This window comes from Lathamus discolor, chromosome 7, assembly GCF_037157495.1.
Source record: "Lathamus discolor isolate bLatDis1 chromosome 7, bLatDis1.hap1, whole genome shotgun sequence".
Taxonomy (NCBI): Eukaryota; Metazoa; Chordata; class Aves; order Psittaciformes; family Psittacidae; genus Lathamus; species Lathamus discolor.
Window position 1 is genome coordinate 11,353,922 of NC_088890.1, and position 21,422 is coordinate 11,375,343.

Sequence of the window (21,422 nt, forward strand, 5' to 3'; positions counted from 1 at the left end):
TGGTGCTGCGTATAAGAAGCAGGATCGTTTATTAACGCATGTGGAGTGAATTATCCCAGTTTACGTCTGGAGAGTAGCAAATGGTTGGATTTAATAGCTGTAAGTTCCTCTGATCTGCAATCACTGTCTGCTGGATTTTTTGATCTGACAAAGCATTGTGCGCAGTACTGCAAGGATCCTTCCCCAGCCTCTCCAGGGAAATCCTGCTGTCAGGCTGCAAAAGTACGGTGCATGAAATGTGTAATTTTGAAGTCTAAACCTCTGAGAGCTCACAACACTCTGAGGCAGCAGTTTACCTTCAAAGTCGCCTCTCTGCCTGTACTTACCACCTCTTGTGATTTAGCACTACTGCTAACATTTCCTCCACAAAAAGCTGTAAAGTTTACTTTCTAAAAATCTCATCGTCTTCTCTTAATTAGGCATCTTCACACAGTGAACCATATGGGAGTGAACAAAAAAGGTGTGGATGTGCAGCACAGCCTGGCCCGGTGGATGCTGATTGATAAAGCTGGCAGATGGGTAGATCATCACCTTTGAAGACTAGATTTTCTTCCGAAACCAGCGAATAAATAAGACAGGCAGAACTAAATGGCAGGGAGGATGTGCAGTGCAGTTCCTTCCCCACATTCAGGAGGTTGCTCAGGTCAGTGGGGTTTCCACTTCAGCATTTCCTTCTCTGGGATTTTTTTATGCCTATTTTTACTAATGCCAGCTGCTACTTGTACCTTAAATATGGCTGCATTTAAGTGGTTGTACCGGAGGGGATGAAATGGTGCCTGATCATGAAGTCAGAGTAAGTCAGCTTATCTCCGTTGTGCTAGGTGTCTATAAACCGTTTCATACAGAATTGTGATGAGACACAATTTCATAAATAAAAGTTCATAAGGAGTAATGGTTTTAAACTAAAACAGGATAGATTCAGACTAGATATAAGGAATATTTTTTTTACAATGAGGGTGTTGAAGCACTGGCATGGATTGCCCAGAGAGGTGATAGATGCTCCATCCCTGGAAACATTCAAGGCCAGGCTGAATGGGGCTCTGAGTCACCTGGCGTAGTTGAAGATGTCCCTGCTCCTTGCAGGGGCATTGGACTAGATGACCTTTAAATGTCCTTTCAAACCATTGTGTAGTTCCATGGAAATCATGGGAATCTTCAACTAGTTTAGCCTTTCCTCTTGCAATCTTACCTTTCCTTTCCTATTTACCACCCTAGCCGATGTGCCAGGCCTCCTCTTCCTCCTGCTTCTCATGAAGCCTCCATCTTCCCTTTGGACATCTCCATCTTCCATTTTCTTCAAGACTGTAGGTACTGTACTGGTTTTCACTTTTTCCCTGCAACATAACCCAGAATTGTTACAGAGATTTGGTCCGTGATCTGAATTCCTATTTGAAATTATACACATATTGATTTAGGAAAGCACTTGAAGAGCACACAGTCAACAGCAGGTTTGTGTTGAGTGCCGTCCCACACCAGGCTCTTGCAAAAATATCTCTGAAATGCTGAGGTGGTTGTGTCATTTCTGTAAAACCTCCCCTAAAACCATTAATTTCCAGGAATGCCTGGAAGGGTTCTCTGTGTGGCTGTGTGGAAATTGAAACCCATGGCATAAACAGTGACAGAAACATCTGTGCGACCCTCCCTTGAGTAGCAAAACTGCTGAGCATCGCATATCCCTGAAGCACATGGGAGCTCTTTTATTTAAAACTGTAACCATGAAATAGGAAAAAAAAAACCCAGTGAAGCAAAAGCTTCTGCCTTTTTATTCTTGTTCTTATCCTGTAAAAATAGAAGTACCTGCTGGGCTTGATAAATATGTCTTTTTATTTCCATAAATCATCTCAGTAGAATTTGAATTATTTACTCTGTAAACTCAAGGCTACGTTAATTTCCATTCTCTGATTTTTTGTAACTGATATTTTGTGCATTAGCTTTGGAGCTGTTTCACAGCCACCTTTTGTTCAGTGCCCACCTTGGCTTCCCGAGCAGGTCCCTCCCCTTGGTGACTGCAGGGGTTTCGTGAACTTCAAAAGCAGCCTCAAATGTCAGCCACACACAGCCTTCCTGCAGCCTCTAAATTATGGATCAGAATACAGCAGATCAAACAGATCGGAATTATTCACTTGTGGGTCTTTGCTTGCTAAAGCAATAAAAATCTCTGCATTTCTGCTTTGGTAATGTGTGGGGTGGTTGTTTTACATGCTCAAGAGTGATGTTATCAGGGGTATTGGGGTGTGTATGTAATTTTTAACCTTTTTTTAAGGCAGGCACTTCAATCAAAGCTTCATTCTACTGTAAACCCAATTAGCTTCAGTCTGCCAAGTCAGCTTGACTGTCTGCAAGAATGTATGTAAGGCAATGAATAATTGCTAAACTCAGTTTTCTATCTAAGAAATGCCATGAGGCTTTTGTACCACTAGATAAACCCTCTGCACTTGTCTCTGAGGTTCCAGATGAAGACACCCATTCAAAAATCATAAATGTGTTTGAATAGTAATCTGTGTGTCAAGAGGCTTAGTAAAAAGTGAGTGCTTTCTTTGCTTTGGAGCAGAAAGTTGATGCACCCATATCCTGGGCTCCTCCAGGCGGCCAGGGATTTTGCAATTAGTTTTAATAGGAGCAGGACTGAGAATTTACATAGCTTTATTGTATGTGTCTGCAGAGTAAGCCCGTAACTGTAGGAAAACAGTAGCAGGGTTGTCCCCTGTGTCATAAAAGAGGAAAGGTTAAAAAATGAAATGCTTCAACAATACGTGTGGAAAGTGGGTCACCTACTTTGTGTGGGGAAGTGCACAGGATGCTCTTATTGTATTTTAATATGCCATGTGCTGGTTTCTAGCAGTTTGGGCATGGTTTCACAGCCATGATGTTATCAGATGAGAATGTTGGCCTGTGCTGGCATATGGGGTACTGGTTAATTGACACCCCTGCCTGGGGAAGGCGGCTGCAAGTGGGCTGGGATAGTAGGGGTGATACTAGAGATATCTAAGGGACTTGGCTGCACAAGCCACCCAAACCCACATGGAGCAGTGGGACACGCAGAGAGCCACTGGCATCACCTTCTGTGAGGGCTCTTTCCCATCACTAAGGTATGTGCTATAGATCCTTTTGCTTTTGGCCAGCTTTTTGGCAAATACAGGAATACATCCCTATATCTCCTTCTCCATCTGTAGACCACCTAAAAAGTTGTCAGAGGGTGGTGAGTCATCCATCTAACTTGGGTTGAGAGTCCCCTTCTCATATTTCAAGTTGGACCATGATTTCCGCTAGCATCCCTCAAGTATGGTCATATTCCAGTGACATCTTGAAGACTCTCCAACTGTTTTCCTTAAAAAATAATGATTTTTATTTCTTTTCCTTCAAGCCTGGGGTTCAGAAGTGATAGTGTGATGGTCACTGGTGGTGAGCTGCGTGACAAGATTTCAGTGCTTCAGGGAAAAGGTTGGATGTTTTGCAAGGTTTGAAAATGTTCAGATTTTTATTACTTAAGTGTTAAATGATGTGTATTTACACTGACACATACATATAGGTAGCATTTTTTTTTTCTATATACGGCATTATATAAAGCACCACAACATTATTCCATTTATCTTTTGCAGCCTCTGCCAAAAAGTAATATATTTGCACTAAGACTGAAAAATTTAGATATGAAAATATTTCTAATGCCACAGGGGAAGTTACGATTTTGACTAATTTTATTACAGCAGGTACGTAAGTGAATGCCTGTTTTGACAACTAGGAACTAAGTTGCACAAAGTAGGAGTGACAGTGTGAGTCCCGCGGCCAGGGAGCGGAGCAGCAGAAGTCAGTGCCACACTGGTTTGTCACAGCTCTAGCTTCCCTTTTCCTACACAAATGACAGTGGTGTCTATTATCCCCTGTACACAGTGATCTGTCAACAGCTACTTCCTCAGTTACTTCTGGTGTGTATGTGGGGTTCCACAGAGGAGCAGCTGATACCTGATAATAGTACATTATCAATAGTGAAAAGTTTAATTTTCTTTAAATAGAAACCATGTCTGAATAGCTGTAAGACTCAGACTGTGAAATTTCAAGGGATATTTTAGTCTTTGCTCTTTCTGTGGGATAATCTAAAAAATGTGTACATCCTATTTTTTGAAAAATGTAATGTCAGACGGATGACTACTGCTCCTATATTGGGGTGTGAACAATATAGAACCCCAAAAGACTGGGTGGTCCTCTAAGCAGTTTAAAGCACCATGCAGAGTGTAGGAATAAGGGGACAGCCCTGAAACATTGATGTGAGAGGAGTTTCAGTTGATGGAGGACTTGTCCCAGGCAGCTCTTACTCACTAGTCATTTGTTGCTGTTAGAGAATTAAAAGCACAGGTTACTGTGATGAGCAGTAATGATTCAGATGCCAGTACTTATGGACACAACCACAGCAATGTTTGTGCTGTCAGTCTGTGGATCCTCACTTCTGGCCACACAAAACTTTTTTGTTTTCATAGTGGCTCTTCAGAGAACCCTTTTCATGTTGGTCCTCGGTCCTGGTGGCATCCAAGTAGGTGTTTACTTGGAAAGGAGTAATAGGTATATTCAACTTGGTATTACAATGTATTGAAAACTGCCATTGTTACATGAAGGGGTTTGTTTGGTGTGGATGCAAGTTATTTTAACTTAAAGAAGAGTAACCTCAGCTTCCCTCATGAGCTATCAAGAGTGGCAAAAATGGCCAAAGGACTGTGTCAGGAGTACAGAAATGGTCGTGCTGTTTCTTGCCTGTTTCATTAGTAACCAATTTGGTACGTTCATTACCCAAGGACATTATCACAAGCTGTGTTTCGTCCTAGCTGATTATGCTGATGACTAAAATGTCAATTGTAGTGCATAAAGCACAGGTGAGAAATTAGGGGTAGTTTCAGTAGCTGTTAATGAACTACAGCCTTGCTTAGCAGGTAGAGTCTTCAGAGAAAGGAGAGATAAAGAGATTTTGTCTTTTTCAGTCTTTATACTCACAGTAATATTGTTACCGATTAAGTGCAAGAGAAGTTTTACTTCCATTTATTTTAATTTCTGGCTGATTACAGAGTCTCTGTGTGCAAACTCTATGGATTTCAGCTGAGATGCTCAGGGCACGCATCCAGGGAAGCCAGTGGGAGCCTGTCCAGGGATGCCTCTTCAGAGCTACAGAGAGAGCTGCACAGAGGCAGGCTGTGGCAGTGCACAGATGTGGATTGTGCTCCTGTGCAAATCCAGGAGCAGGGCTCCATCTTATTTAGTGTTTTCTTGAGGCCTTTTACTTATTTCCTATTTACATGTCACTGTTTAGTATGAAGTTTTTGTAACTTCTTGTTGTTAAAAAGATACTGGGAGCTTAACTCAAGTTGGGCCTTGTGGTGGGAATCAGTGGGATCCACATCTCGGCAGAATTTAGCACATGTATCTCAGCTTTTTGTAACTAAAGAGAGCTCTGGAATGGTAGAACGTGTGGAAGCTGTTTTAGAAGATTTATGTATACATATATATCTATATATATGGTGCTTTAAAATGCAATTAAGGAGATTTAGCTAAAGGTTTTACATTAACTCATTAAAGCATGGCAGTTGTCACTGATCCTCCCGGCAATGAGCTGTTGCTCGCTAAATGCAGAGAGGCTGCATAGCTGTGCTGCTCCTGGTCGTGTCTCAGGGCTGTGGTGTTCTGGGAGTGGGTAGCAGACAGGCTCCTGCAAGGAATCCCAGAAATTTCCTCAGATGGATTTAGCAGCATGATATTTGATATGATCAATATATAGAATATTGTTGTTTCTAGTCCAACAAACGACTCAAGCAGAGGGAGCAGAGCACGTGCAGCCATAGATCTTTGTGGAGGAATTCTGGCAACTGGACTGACAATTGTAGCCAAAGAATAAAGTGTAGGGGTTTTGGTTTTTGTTTTTCACTTGATTTGAATGTTCAAGCATGTGCTGTAATTTTTGGATTCGTTAGAAGTGTCACAGAGGTACCCTGCAGTATGCAAAACATCCACATGCTGCCCCAGGCTTTGTCTGAAGCATCCATAGTTCTCTTGTGAGGCAGAACTCATGGCACCACATAAATGAAAACATTGAGAGAACTTGGAGCTCTTGGAGAGTCTTTGGGACTGCAGCAGTGGTGCCAGTGCAGTCATGGGAGAGCCAAATTCAGCAGAGCTGGTGCAAGAGCCTGCAGGAGTGCTTCCACTTGGGCAGTGGCCTGGCCCTGGTAGTCCTCAGGACTGTCCAAGTGGAACAGACACACTTTGGCCACTAGTCACTTTTGATGTCTTATCTCCGCTCAGCTGCAGCTTAGAGCAAATTAATTTTATGAATCCTATTTGTAGCTCATGTTCCTCCTTATATAATCCTCATTTGTTTCAAATGAGCAGAGAGTGTGCCCCTGAGATTCTAAACATACCTCTTTATTAAAGTTTAAACAGGAATTGTTACCTACAAAAGCTAAACTTAGCACTATTATATGAAGTGAAGAAAATCCCTTTAAATCCCCTACCAGGTGTTAGATAACATGGCAGGGTAAAGAGGGGGAGAAGGTGACGGCATAGTGTTATGGACATCAGCATTAATAATCTATTATATTTATTTCTCCAGTAAGCAGAAGTAGATTAAAAACCAAAACGCAGGAGTTAATTGGGTGATTGCACAGCAATTGGTCCTCACTTTTGTTCTCTGCTCCCTGTGAAGCCGTGTGCTGCCAAGAGTGGCAGTTGTGAATAGCAGCACGCAGCTGGGGCAGCGTCCTTCTTACCAGCTGTACCAAACACCAGGAATTAAAACAATTTTAATGAAGCCTTGTCCCATTAAAATCTCAGGGAGCAAGCAGCCTGTGGTGGCCAGTCTGGAGTGGTCCTGCTGACTCAGTCCCACCACCCATAAAGGATGCAAGCAGCAGAAGAGGCCACTCTTCTGTGTCCTCCCTCTGCCCTCAGGAGGGGCTTTGAGGATGTTTCCAGAGCAGTTTTACAGCTGATAAAGGCAATTGGAAATTACATGTTATTGCTGCTTTGCCACACAACACAACATGTCTCACACTGCTGAGGGTGATGGATGCTCGAGTCAGGATGTTTGTCTCACCTCCCACCTCTGAGACTCCTTTCACAGACTTGTGGTTCATCTTCCAAGGATATTCCTGTACATCCCAAAGTGTGAATGAAACCAGAGTGTTTAAGATATTGAAGATTTTAATGAGCCAAACTGAAAAATGTTCAGCTTTTCTAATAAGTGCACAGTGAGGGAGCACAAGGAGGAGAGAAAGGCAGCAGCCGCTTCACAGTTCAGGAAACACTGGCTTTCATTACCATTGTGACCATTGCACACCTCCCTGGAATCAATGAAAGTCAATTCTGCCTCAGAGTGGTAGATTGTTTTGAGATCTCAGTAGAATTTTTCTCCAAATTGCAAACTGGAGGAGGGTCTTACAAATTCTGAAAGCCCTAGTTTCAATGCACATTATTTTCTATGCCATTGTGGGAGCAATAAACAGAAATCAAGAAAATGAGAGGTTATTTGTGGGCTCTTTACTGGAGCTTCTGCATGGGGAAAAGCAGGGCTGGGAAAATTCAGTGGTGTGGGGGAGCTGGGATTGCCTCTGGGCAGGGGGAAGGGACTTTCTTTTAGGTTTTGGAAATACGCTTTATTTTCTGTCATTTCTCTAGTCCAATTTAAAGCTGGCTATATGTGTGTAGAAGGCAAATTCCATACCATGAGCAGCTCTCCCTGCAAAAATTGTTAAGGCAAATTAAGTTGCAGGAGTATATACAAGGAAAGATTTGCTTTTCCTCTAATGAATACTAGAGTATTTGTTAATTCCTCTCTATCAGAAACCTTATATGTTCAGCGGTAAAGATAAAAAGTGAAAAACCCATGAAGATCAGATAAAAGGATGGATATTATCATTCAGGTAACCCAGCTACCTTAACTGTCACCATGGAGATCCCCGATTATCTTCTGCTCTTTGCATACAAAGTGCTGAGAAACACTGGTTTCATAATTGGCATCATATTTCTCTGGGTATATTAAGCTCGCCTGCAGTATAATGCTCATCAGGTCCTGGATGGTTTCAGATAACTAGCAGTAATATACTGAATCAGATGATTCGATATGATGATTTTCAGTCCAGGGATTTCAATGTGTTTCCATGCACAGTGTGCAAGCATGGAGAAGACTGCAGCTGTACTGAGGGTGAAGTTGAGGCATTCTGGGGTTTGTGGCTCCTGCAAAGAAAACTGTGGGTTTGACTGATGAATAAAGTATCATAGCCTTCTGCTGTGGCTGGCTCTATGTTCCTTGTGTTTTCAAATTTCTCTACCCCAACTCTGATTTAGATTCCTGACCTGGAAAACATCTTTGTACTGCAGTGCCTGCTCACAAGGAGTGTGGATCCAGCCTTAACTTCTTCCTTTTTTTGGCAAGTCAGTACATGTGGGTTCAAATACTTTACACATACAATACAATCAGCTATAGCTTTCCAGAATGACTTTAGAATCTGCCTTCAACGCATTTAAGTAGCTGCTTCAATGAATTCCGCTGGTGTGTTTCCACCTTTTCCCATCCAGCATGTTTCAGGGTTGACAGCAGAAGGGTGTCACATTTGTGCCTGTAGCTTTAAATGAAATCAAAATCTGCTTTCATCCTCTTGTGTCCCTAAAACAATTTAGTCCTACTGTAATTATTAGCATTCTCATTAAGAACAGTTTAGCTGAAAATCAAGACAAAGATGCAGTGACTTCATCAAAGCAACACAAATCCAGATAAAGCTAGGTTTGTAATTTGACTTCTGTGCTTTGAAATAAATCCTCAGAGCATCAATTACTGTATCTGTTGTAAAGCAATTACTATCAGCCTCCATTGCTTCCCTTTACACATTTTAATTTAATAATTATTTTTGCTTAAAAATATAAGGTGAGGAATTTTACGGTTTCTTGGGAAAAACTAAAGCAGACAACAGTGAAGAATTTCTGTAAAAGCAGAAATTGCTTTCTTTTGTAATCAGGTTGATTAGACTCATGTATAATCATACACAGCAGGTGGGAAGATTAATGTTTCACTAATTCCTAGTGGTCATTACTGCAAGGAAATTTAATCTTCAGAGTTCACAAGGATTGGAGTTGCATGCTGGTAAAGCTCATTTAAAATACAGAACAAAACCAGTTCAACTTTATATTCTGGAATCTAGTTTTACTTAAAACTGTTCTGGCCTGGAGGCAATACACCCAGTATCTTCTACTTAATTGAAAAGTAGATTTGTATTGATCATGACCACTTAACAAGCACATTCAGAACCCGCTCCTGTTCTTAGTTACTGTGGTGGGGAATACAGACAGACCTTCAGTGGGTTAAACTGGTTGATAAATAGATATTTTTACAGCAAATGTATTTTTTCTGTGTTTGGGCTGTATTAGTACACAGCACTAATAGATTCAGCTCTTGTATTTGGATCAATTCAAAATAATTCTGCTGAAGTTGAAGAAGTTTTTTATGTTTTATATGAAAACAAAATGTGACAATTATTATGATCAGATTCTTTTTCACTAACCAGGATATGTTGGGTTTTTTTAATTCAAAACTCCAAAATAGAATACCCAGCAACTTGCAGTGTGAAAATTATGGTCATTTGCTACTCCAACACCACAGATCTCTGGACTTCTTACTTCTAGGTTCTACCAGCAGGAGACCTTGCATCAACATTCAGTGGTACAGCTCACGGTGGTCCATGAATAAGCTGAAAATGCTTGAAGGAATATTGGATGGGTAAGTAGGGATGACTACTCTATTTTTCAACTTGTGAGGTCTAGCTGAGATGTAGCTGTATTTTCTGTCTCCTGTGAGCAAGAGCAAAGGGAGATGAAAGAGCAAGAAGGAAGACAGTGGTAAGTCTAAAATTAATAGTGTTACTGAACAGGAGATGGAAGCAAACCTCGGTTTTAGCAGGGTAAGCTGCATGCTCCTTCTTCACCTAGGACTGATTCCTTGTGGTGCATCACCTGAGAGATCACAACAGTATAACACTTTGGGAAGTTGGAGTAGAAAGATGTTGTGCTCCCTATAGTTGTGAAAATCATAATGAGATATGGCCCTACCATCACAAAACAAGCAGTCCATGGGTAAGTGCCTTACTTTTTAACAATGTCACTACTTGAAGCTGCTTTAAAGACATCTCCTAAAAAAGCATTGCATCCCATTCACACCCACTGAAAAGCCTATTGCATCTCAATGTTGTCCACATGAGAAACTGGGAGATGGCACCTGTGCCAAGGCTGTGTTGCCATTTCAGTGCTGCTGAGGATGGGGAGGTCCTGGGGACAAGAGGTAAGGGACCATCATGGGGCAGAGCAGTTTGGCTCGATGGTTGTCCCTCCAGTGGAAGCCTGTCCTGTGGATCTGCACAGAGGGCTTCCTTTGGTCCGCCTCTAAATACCAGAACTGCAGTGGTTCTTAGTAGGGATCATTAGGCTCATTTTCTTACCTAGTGCTTTAAGGGCAAAAGTATGCTCCTTTGAGCATATTAATAGGACATGCAGTTAAAAGTATAGTTGAACTATAGCGTTAAAAATAATACTAAAATTGACTAGATGGCACAGTGACTGGATTTGGCTGGGTTAGAATATAGTATTATTCCAACACAGATAACAGCGTATCCCTACAAATAAAACAAGTCTCATACACCACTGAGCATGTTTTATTGAACACCAGAGATGTTTACTGTGATAATACGAAGCTATTCCAGTGATACAATGTTGGTGTCCTTTATCCACAGAAAGTTTTGGTGAGGCTGAGCCCTGGTGGGGCTGGTGACACTTTCTTGTCCCTTGCAGGCCCACCAGCTCACACAAAAATGTGGCTAAGATGCAGACCTCTGTTCCAGCCCTGCTGCTCTGCCCAAGTTATGTTAAAATCAGGATTACTAAAGTTGTAATGGGCATAAACAAAATCAAAATAAACTCCTGCTTTTGAAATTTACTTCCACTTGATTTTCAAACTGTGGGTGCAGAATAACAGCCACATGTAGCATGAATCAAAGCAAGTTAAGTGCAGGTAAATTAGGTTAAAAGTGGTGTAGATGCTAATTTAAAAATCAGGAACATCTAAAAACATGACTGCATTGTCATTAATGCTCTGTGAGCCTCCTAAAGGGACTGATTTTTTGTGTCAGTCTTCAATCAGTGTCTGTCTCAACCCTCAAATGCAGCCTACTCTTCAAAAGGAGCTTAGCATTCTGGTTTAATTGTGGCCAAAATACAAAGCAATACATTCAGATAACTGGGTGTATGCACAGTACTGAGCCCTCACTGCCATTCATAGTTTGAAAATGTTCCTGTGATTTAAGTGATAGAGTTGCCAAGCAGAGCTGAAGGTTTGCCTCTGAGGGAGAATTTACATCACACATAAAATTATGTAGCTTGAAGTTGTGATGGTAGCTCAAGGGTGAAATGGTGGGGTGACCTGCCTGGTCTTAATGAGGCACCCTGACCTGCACCAGGGGGATGGTTCCCTTGCTTCTGCCCTCCACAGTCTGTCATCGAGACTCAGTGCCCAAAGTTAGGCATGTCCCATCTTTGGTTTAAAAAAGGTGAACAGGAGCATACTGGGGCTCCAGGGAATGTAAGGGAAGAGCAAAGAGAGAGGTGACAAGGGACCGTCACTAGCAAAGATAACAAAATTAGCAAGTAAACAAAGAGGCAAGTTAGAACATCAATAGGCACAGTAATGAGTGACAATGAATAACCAGAGATCTGTTGCTTTAATGATGCTGTTGTAAAAATTATGGCCCTGAGCTATTTCAGGCCACATATACTGAATTCTGGCTGATGCTCATCAGTTTATTTGCAAGAAAATTTATAGCATGCAACCTAAATGAAGCAGTCCTTTGGACAAGAAGAAATGGATTGCAGGTGCAAACAAGCATGAAATGAAAATCTACTAATGAGTTTCCATTAGCAGCTAAATACATAATCGAATAATTTTTAGCCAACATAGAGCAATGAGAAAATCAATTTATTCCTCATAAGTACTACTATATGGATTGATGCTCTAATACAGCTAAACTGGTTTTGTTAAGTGAAAGCTGAGCTTCAGATTCAGTTAAAGCTTAGCTAATAGCAGCAGTAGAACATGGGTTTGCTTTTACTGAAGAGGAATGGAATATATTTGCTTCGGAAACTCTAAATAACATAGGGTGAAATGAAGTACTAATTAATATGCAGTATTTCCATCTGAAATATAGAGACTTTTCAGACATTTCTGAAATATAGATATTTCAGAAAGATGGACTAGCACTGGCACATCAGAATTTACTTATGAATATCCATTGTTCATCATCTGCTCTTGAAGCAATGGTATCCTCAATTTCCCATCTATTTTTGCCTTAAACAACCTTTAACCCTGGTTTTGTTTGCATGGTGTTTTCAAACCTTATTCAACTACAGTAAATATTTCTCCTTTGCTTGGTGAGTGGCTCTCACAGCCATATACATAAACAAAATAGCTTTGAAAAGCTGGTTTGAAAGGGTTGGTGAGGATTCTGCAGCAGAAGACACACTTAGGAGTTAAAACACAGAAGTTTAGAAACACAGCCCTGCAAATTAAAAGCACTTTTCACAGCAAGATGCTGAAATCAGGAGGAATTTTAAATGGGATACATTTGAACATTTTAAAGCTCAGTAGTTTATGTCTCAACATATGCATAACATTTACCAAACCAGAAGTCAAAGGAAATAATAATAATAATAGGGAAGGAGAAAGCCAAGTACTTTTTAGCACCTGTTTTTCAAGGAGCAATTCATTGTGGTAGCTCAGCCTTGTAAAGTTTTTATAACAGTGATTGATATGATGGAGATCCTAGATCAGAAGTAGTTACCTGATTGGGGCAGATTTCAGTGGACATTATTTCTTAGTGGACTTTATACGTGGAAGTTGGAGCTTATAATATGCTGAAAAACAAATGGACTTGCTTGGACACATAATACTTCTTGACAAGCTTTCAATAAATGCATGGCTACTTATAAATCTCCTATTTTAGCATGACAAGTATATCCTCTTCTAACAGAAACTTAGCAGACTCTGAAAGGAAATGTTCTGGCTGTTGTCAGTCAAAATGAGAAAAAGGTTGGAGCATAATTAAGCTAAACATTGCATTAAATGTCTCATGTTTGGTGACCAGCTCTTGCACACTGGTAACACCTTGCTCCACAAATGGCCACGTTGAATTCAGTGGAGTGACAGCTTGTACTCAGGTAACACTTAGCAACTGATGGGATCCCTACTGGATTTGTGAATTTATCAGACTGAAATGTAGTCCATTCACTACTCAAGTCAGCTTTCTCCAGTCTGGAAAGCACATAGCTCAGCAAGACAACTGTTTGGAGCAGGGGGTGATGAACAACGCGCTATGGAAACTGTGAAGGGGAATTGGGGCAGGTGCAGTGCAGTGAGCTAACTTGACATTTGGTAGGAATGTAGCAGTTTTTACAAGCCAGTTTCTGAAAAACACAATGTGGCATCTCTAGCGTGTTAGAAAATTTCAGGTGAGGGTTTCTTCTGAAAGCAGAGCCTCTAGATTAGGTGCCTGTCAGATCTGTGGGCTGTGAGGCAGTGGGAAAAAAAATCTGACACACCCCCCCCCAGAAGATATGGTAGAAGTAAGTGCTATGTTTCCAATATTAGAAGAGGTTAATGCCTTTAGCCTTGAGCATACCACTGCCACAGAGTATGGCTTCTTCAGAAATGCTGATGGTAGTGACAACGTGGGGTCTCACGGAGGGCTGCTGCCTGCGGCTATAGGTCTTCCATATTACCTTTATCCTATTACATTGCCACTTCAGCCCCCACCGCCCATGTACAGATGCACAGAGATGGATATAGAAGTTATTCTGAAATCCATGGAAATCGCTATTCTCAGACTCATACTTGGGATATTTTCTACTGAATACTGTAACTTACTGCAAAACAAATGCCTGATAGAAAAGCATCAGGAAAGACATACTTTTCTTTATGGCCTTTATCAGTTATTACTGTAGCAATGATGGCTTTCAGGAAACTGGAGATGGCTCTGTCAGAGGTGGTAATGGCACTTGTGAGCTGTTGATGCCCTCTACATTGTGCCGCTTCACCACATTTGGTGAAGACATCTCAATTCTCTGAAAGCCAGCAGTGATAATACAAAAATAAAATTGGATTTCAGGTGCTTTCTCTGGCATCCTGTGTTTAAAAGGGGATGTCCCTGTGCTGTACAGAATGAGATGATTTGTTTACAAAGATACAATATAAAACATACTCAAAAATCCCCTGTTTTCGTAAGAACCTGTTTATATCTGTGGACTTTAAAAGTGAGACATAAATTATTGGACACTGTCTGGATATGGCTGAAATTTCTGAGGCTCTTTTGGCTCAATTTGTCTGGCAAAGTGCCTGCAATTTGGATCCAGTCTAATGGTAGCTTCCCATTGACTCCATTTGGCATTGTACCAAACTTTAGTGTGCTCTACAGCAGGCAAATGCAAAAATGAAGTATTTCTGTGACTCTCTCTAGAATTGTGAATGCTGGTGTAACTTGGAGATACTCTTGAGGTCTCCCTGAACATGCCTGCATGGATGTTATGCGCAGGTAAGTGATGACAGGCAAGAGACCAGGAACACAAGAAAGGGAAAATATTAGTTAGTTCCCAAGACAGTTTTGTCAAAGCTTTAGAAATGCCTAAGCACCCTGTCTAGCTCCACTCTGGAGAGCCAGATAAAGCATATCTTCCTTCCCATTTTCCTCTAGAACTCTAATTGAGAAACAAATAAAATTTGTGTAACCTGATATAGCCACTGCCATAACTCTGTGTATCTGATAGCATCCTTTATCTCTCACCAGCTGGAAGTACCGCATTTTCATTGCCCTGAATCACCAGATGCATTCATCAAACATGACAAATGCCTTCAGAACACTAAATCACACCACTCAATCTCAATGGGCTACATAATCATTGTCATAGCAATAATAAATATAAAAATATCTGCGTTCCAGACTCAAATAGCTATGGCTTCTACCAGGGCTGAGAAACTGCAGGGGGAAAACTGAATCCTAAGTTAAGAGTTTTTCAGTCCCTCAAAAATTTGATGAAAGCATGAATTTTTTGTGATGTTTTCTGATTTTTATTTTTAGAAAAAAAGTATTTTGTTATTTAGGTTATATCTTAGCAAGTACAAAAATTTAGAAGGGAAAAAACTATTTACTGCTCTCCTGAGGAGCTGCCAGTTCTGTGGCCTTGCCCATGTACTGCTTCCTGATGCTCTGGTGTCCCAGAGGACCGACACGTGCCTGAGGGGGGCATTGTAAGGAGATGCCAATATCTTTATGGCTTCTGCAGGGAGAAAAACGCAGCAGAGCATCCTTTTCCTTGCTGTGTTTGATGGGACCCTGCACCCAAAAGGCAGCAGCAGGAAGACACTGAAGTCATCGCAGGTCACACTTGGTATCACTTAAAAAAAGGAAAAGTTGGGCTATGGATGCATGAGCAAATTGCCTGACAGACCCCATCTATCAACTGACCTGTAAGAACTACGTCTTCTCTGCAGTGAAAGCCAGGCAGTGCAAGGTAACTTCATAACCTTAATTAAATTGATGCTCATTCTCTTTCTTTGGAGTTGGTTTGGGGGCTATCAAAATGGTATTACCTCAGATAACCTTATTTTATCCAGGAGCACACCCAAGCAGATTATAGGCCACTACACTGTAAACTGTTTTTACTTCCACAGAGCCAGTATTCCGTGGTCAGAGCTAAACCAGGTGTTTTAAAACTAGTTCAGTAGAAGATGCATGAATGTAAACATTTCCTCTTCAATGTTCATCACCCAAATTCAATAGCCTTGTGTTTGTATGTAGAATTGCAAGATGGAAACTTTGGTTTCAGTCCATACACGAACCTTCATTTTTTAAAAGTACATTTATATACATGTATGTGTGGACACAAAGACATTGTGCATGCAGAGTATCTCAAAAGCAAGTACAGCATTTGCTGCTGTGCAGTCCTACAGCATTTTCTTATATCTCTGCTTAGTGCTATTTACTGCATTGTTAAGTCAGGTCAAAAAGGAGACTTGCCTGGGATTTTTCACTGTTTTTTTGCCACCCAGTTCCCACTAAAGCTGAGCATATGATTTTGCTGTAAAAAAAGATGCTGATTTGACAAGAATGCAAAACCTGTGCTGACATCAGTGGGAGTTGGGTATCTGGAATGATTAAAGACCAAAGCCAATGATATGACTGCATGGTATTAGCCTGGGATTTGGGAAATGAGTACTCTTTGCTCTGCAATTATATCTTCTTAATAAGAGGCAGTTTAAGGTGACCGAAAGCCCAGTCCTGCTGATCATCTGCACTGTGAACTTCTAAAATCATATCCCAGCAGCTCCCTGGTTTGCCCCTGCAAGCTGTTAAGAACACGCAGGTAAAGAGGGCAGGTCTCCAGTCTGTCATCACCTCCAGGCCTATGTATCTGGTATGATAGGCCAGGCTGTCCACGGGCAGCAGCAGCCTTGTCCTCTTCCAGGTCCTCATACTGTTGGTTCTCCTTCCATGGCTTCTCAGGCAAGCTGAGCTCCCAGGGAGACCTGTGCAAGAAGAGCTTTCTCAGGTACTGCGGTAAGAAGTAGCTGTTAAATTGCTATGGTTGTAAATAACTTCCACTGCTTTCCCCCCACCCTCCTCCCTAAACATAATCTGATTTACTCCAGTGATAAGCCCACTGTTCTGTATAAACATTTATTTCCTTGACAACCTAAGTTTTCCTTTAGAAAATGCCCAAACCTGGGGCCTGTTATGGCAATTGACAGATAAAAAGAATTGGCTTGTGTGAACTCATGCTGTTTAGCATACATACCAAAACAGAGAGAAAATGGCATGTGTCACAAACCCACAACCGCCTTATTATACTGCGAGAGCCACAGGGGATGTGTATGGTGACAGGGAAGCCAGGTTCTTTGCAGCCCTTTGTTATATTCAGAGTGTTAACAGGGCTGAAACTAAAATATCTGAAATGTTTTCCAGTGGTAAGAACTCTCAAAATAATGATTCTTGCAGACTAATTGCCCCCAAAACAATTTTTTAACCCACTGTTTGATACACGTCTGCCTGTCAAAGACAAATGTCAGTTAAACCTGTTTATGTGAGGCTTATTTGAGGTGAAAAGCAGCCAGGAGCCCAGCAGGAGAGGATTTTCCCAGCTGAGAATTACAAAAGAACATCTTTGGTTTAGGGAAGTGTTCAGAGATAAGCATGTGCAACAGCCCCTCACAGTACCATGATCAGCACAAAGTCTCAGCGCAGCTCAGTAAGGATGTCTGCTGGCTTCCTGAACATCATAGAGAAGGTTGCTCTGGTTTCTGGCTTTAAAGCTGAGCTTTGCCTCCTTTCATTATGATTACATGTTGAGTGCTGAGGCTTGGCATTCTTTGGTTGTGCCTACAGAGCCACAGAACCTCCCCATAATCAACAGCCTGCGGCTGGAGCTTCAGGCACTCTGGTACCACAGGTAGGTTATAAATAACAAACATCCTCAGAGGCTCCTGTGCCTTCAGAAAACAAGGGAGGAGCATTCCAACATACTCTCCCCTCTTGTTTGCTGGCACTGGCTCAGGGGTAGAAGACATAGGCATAGACTGTATGTGTGCGGGGGCTGGTTCAGACCTGCTGAAATGCAATTACCTTTGTGGTGCTTCATCAGCGGTTTCCATATAAAGAGTATTTTGGAATGAGCAGAAAAATGCTTTGTGCAATGAAAAATATCAAAAAGGGCTTGGGATGGTAGAATGTAAATAACGAAATGACCAAATCAGCGTTCTCTTCTTGGAAGAGATCCATTACACAGATGCTGTTGGGTATATTGTCTTTTGAATGGCTCTGTCCTGTTCCTTCCTTGGCTGCCTGTATTTCCTGCTCTGCCATGACACTGCTAGGCTCCTGGCATTGCCCCACTTGATTTGTCCAAATAACAGCCTTTTGAAGAATAGTGCCCCTTTACTCAAGGTTGAGAAATGGCTGAATCAGTGAAAGCAGTGCTCGGAAGTTTTCTTGGGAGGTTACTGTCTCTAGTACTGGTCAGGACCTCATCCGGCTCAGCCTGTGAGAAATGCTGGCACTGCAAACCCTGATGGTGAGGTTTCAGGCTGTAGTCTTTCCTGTTAAAAAGCCCACAGATAACCTCCCTTGATAAAGCTTGAAATATTAATCTGCGTTCCTTCTGATTTCCACAAGTAAACCGCTTAACCTCTGGATGTAAAGGTGCTTTCCCCATCAGCAGCCGTCCAGCCAAGATGCAGTTTTCAAGTCAATTTGTCATTAATGTGATAGTGCATGTGAATGCCAGGTTTGTGTAATGCTGTTAACAAGACTGCTTTCACTTAGATGGGCCCAGACCTTTAAATCTGTATTCTGGGTATATTTGGTCTAGAATAGACATGGTGTAGTCCATGTCAGGTGCTGCAAATGCAAACCTGTATTACTGTTTTCATTAAAATCAAATCTAGACCTTAACAAAGCAGCTATATTTTTGTCACCTAACTTGTTCTTTCAAAAAATATTATTTTAAAAACTGAATAATGCTCATAGTCATTGAATTTTGAGAAAAGCTCACACTTAGTGCTTTGACTTTTTCATGGGAATGTGTCACTGAAAGGAAAAGATGTTACTTCAGTACTGGCCAAAGCACAATTCAAACCCAGGCATTGTTGATGTGATACAGCTTTTCACGTGAGTAAAACAGTCCACCTTGCAGGAGCTCCAAGAGCAGTTTTGTTCTTTTAAATTGAATTATTTTTGAATCATAAACATTGATCAGCTACAGTAATTTGTCTGTTCTTTCTGTTGGTGCAAAAAAGAATCTGCTCTTTTTACTTCTACAAAGATGCACAATCAGAGCATTCACTGAACATCCAGTTTTGCTTGAAGTTTTGTGCTTCACAATGTATAAGAGGTTGAGAGATGCTGAGAAATAGGGCATTAAGTGTAGGACATTGCATCCATCCACACAGGGGCACAAGAGAAACTAAGTCCACTTCATCTTAGCCTAGCTGAATCATCCAGTTTGCCATAGACCTTGCGGCTGCCACAAGTAATGGCTGTAGGTGGGTGTGCCTGTCAACTAAACTACCAAAGGATTTGGTACGTGGTGTGTGGTACAATGTAGAAACCCTGCTTTTTCTGACATGAGTGCCTGGCATTTGTAAAGCTGTCTTTCTAGAATGACCTTCACACAGTATATGGGGGCTTTTGATCTCTTTGTATATTGTGAGATGTGAAACTGTGTGAGAACAAAATGTAGCACAAATAAATGATGACATGAGAGGTACCAAGGTGCTGTGGGTTAAGGAGGCAGGATTTGGAGTAGGAGAAAAAAAAAAAACATTTTTTCCATCCACCTCACCAGTCCCCTGTGTGCAGGCTAATTTTAGAGATAATTGTTACATGATTTCCTGAATATAATCTATTGTTATCTGTGCCCTGCAAAATAAAGCCATGTCTAATTCTGAATAACCACAGGGGTGGTTTCATAGTTACACTGAAATGAGGATAAGGACTTGTTAATGATCTTTAAAGATCACATCATTTAATTCTGTGCTCTTGATAGTTAAACCAGACTAGTCACCAAGGGGTACATGCTCCTTCTGTTGCAGGCAGCAGCCCCTGTTAATTCCAATGGGAGAAAGGAAGATGCTTCTGGTCACACATCTCACCTTGGTGTGCCAAGTGTTTGAGACAAAGCATGGGATAATTTGCTATTTTTGTATGCGTACCTCCTCCGCAACCTGGAGCAAAGAGTTTAAAGGCCAAGTCCTGCTGCTGCTGAGAGTGCTTCTGAAGTGCTAAGAGCCTCTGCCTCCTGACCAGCAAATGTGTGACTTGTTCTGAAGCAGGAGGAAATTACCAGCCAGAAAATGCTCCCTCTCCAGCAGGGCAGTTGGGAACAATGGGAGCTGCTGGGCACTCGATGGGCTGAAGGTTAAAGAAAAATGAAAACAAAAGCTATGGAAAAGTAACAACAGCTCAGGAGGTGATGCTGCATTTTTCCTGCTTTCCAGTGTTTTCCTGGCTTCAGATGTGATTCTCTAGTGAAATCTTTGGGTTAACTTACAGAGGGAGAGACAACCTAAGGAGCAGACAACAGAATTATGTTCATCTGTGGTTTCCAATGGAGAGAAGAAGGGAGCAAATCGGTTCCCCTCTCTTCTCAAAAACAGGTCCCAGGAACTCATTACATTGAAATAACAGGATGAAGAGCTGAAGTCATCCAGCAAAATAAAGTAAATTATTTTCAGCTTACTGGAAATGAGTAATGGGTGAAGAAAAGCTTTGTCAAATAGTTGTGAACAAAAAGGAAAGAAAATGACCAGAAAAAACCCAACAAGTTGGAGAGACATTTCTGACTTTTGTTTTCCAGTTGGTGCTTTCATTTCGCAGATAGCTAAAAAATGCCATCTTGGAGGCTTTAGCGGATTGGAAAACCTAACTGGAAAAAAGCTACTAAATCCCTTAAATAAGTTTCTCAAATGTTTAGTCAATGAAACTTCTTTTGTAGGGTGAGTCACCCCCAAAATATATTTTAATGCCTTTTTCCTATAAGTGCTTTGGCTATAAAGTGGAAAAAAAAGCTCATGGGTTTGTAGAGACCATCAAACCGGTCCCGCCTGCACCAGCAGGTCAGAATTTGCTACCAACTTAACTAGCTCTGTGGTATTTGTATTCAATAAAAAGGTAAAACTCTCTTATGAGCTGCTTTTTTTTAATTCTGCTCTTTTTTTTTTTTTTTTTTTTCTGAAGCCTACGAGGCACATAAAATGCAATTCTCAGCAGAAGGATGGTAATTGGGAGAAAATGTAATGGATGGTTCACATTTCTCTTTGAAGTTCCCATTGATCAGTGTTGCTGATACTATTTTTCTAATCCATAACTCAGAAACATGAAGGAACTGCCACTTTATTCTTTGGGTATATGTGCTTCACCTCCTAAGGAAACAGACTCTGGACTCCTGAGGAACTTTTATTCAGCTTTTTCTTTGCAAGATGGTGAAAAATGGCAAGAATCAGGACCCCAGTTCTGGTGTTTTCTTAAATACAAATTTTCCCGATGTTAACCAAAGCAGTAGTTGTTTGATAATTTCTATTTTATGTCTGAATTTTGTGTAAGACATCCAATACCTTCTACTCAAAGAATATGCTTTCAGCCACTTCAGCATTAATTGGGAGATGTTACCCCACCTCCTCCCCACTGGACAGGCAGCTTGTGTTGAAAAACCAAGCCTTTCACAAAGAGGGAAAAACCATCTGTCCAAACCATGCTTAGGAAAAGGGTTTTTTTTTATGCTTCCATTAGTTGAATTCACAGGTAATAGCTTGTTTTCATAATGGAGCCAGTTAGCAGAATAAATTTTCATGTCCCTGATTGATA

The 21,422-nt window shown here is 41.2% G+C and overlaps 1 long non-coding RNA gene across 2 annotated transcripts; it reads left to right on the forward strand.

Moving 5' to 3' along the window:
- Nucleotides 1–3,401: 3,401 nt before the first annotated feature.
- Nucleotides 3,402–20,830, forward strand: LOC136018284 (uncharacterized). 2 transcript variants are annotated; one of them, XR_010614336.1, is made up of 6 exons: nucleotides 3,402–3,458; nucleotides 9,655–9,748; nucleotides 14,526–14,600; nucleotides 15,349–15,576; nucleotides 16,531–16,614; nucleotides 19,652–20,830. It is a non-coding gene; the product is annotated as an uncharacterized LOC136018284 (long non-coding RNA). The 2 variants fall into 2 exon arrangements; XR_010614335.1 differs by lacking the exon at nucleotides 19,652–20,830 and adding an exon at nucleotides 17,448–17,511.
- The last annotated feature ends 592 nt before the right edge of the window (nucleotides 20,831–21,422 follow it).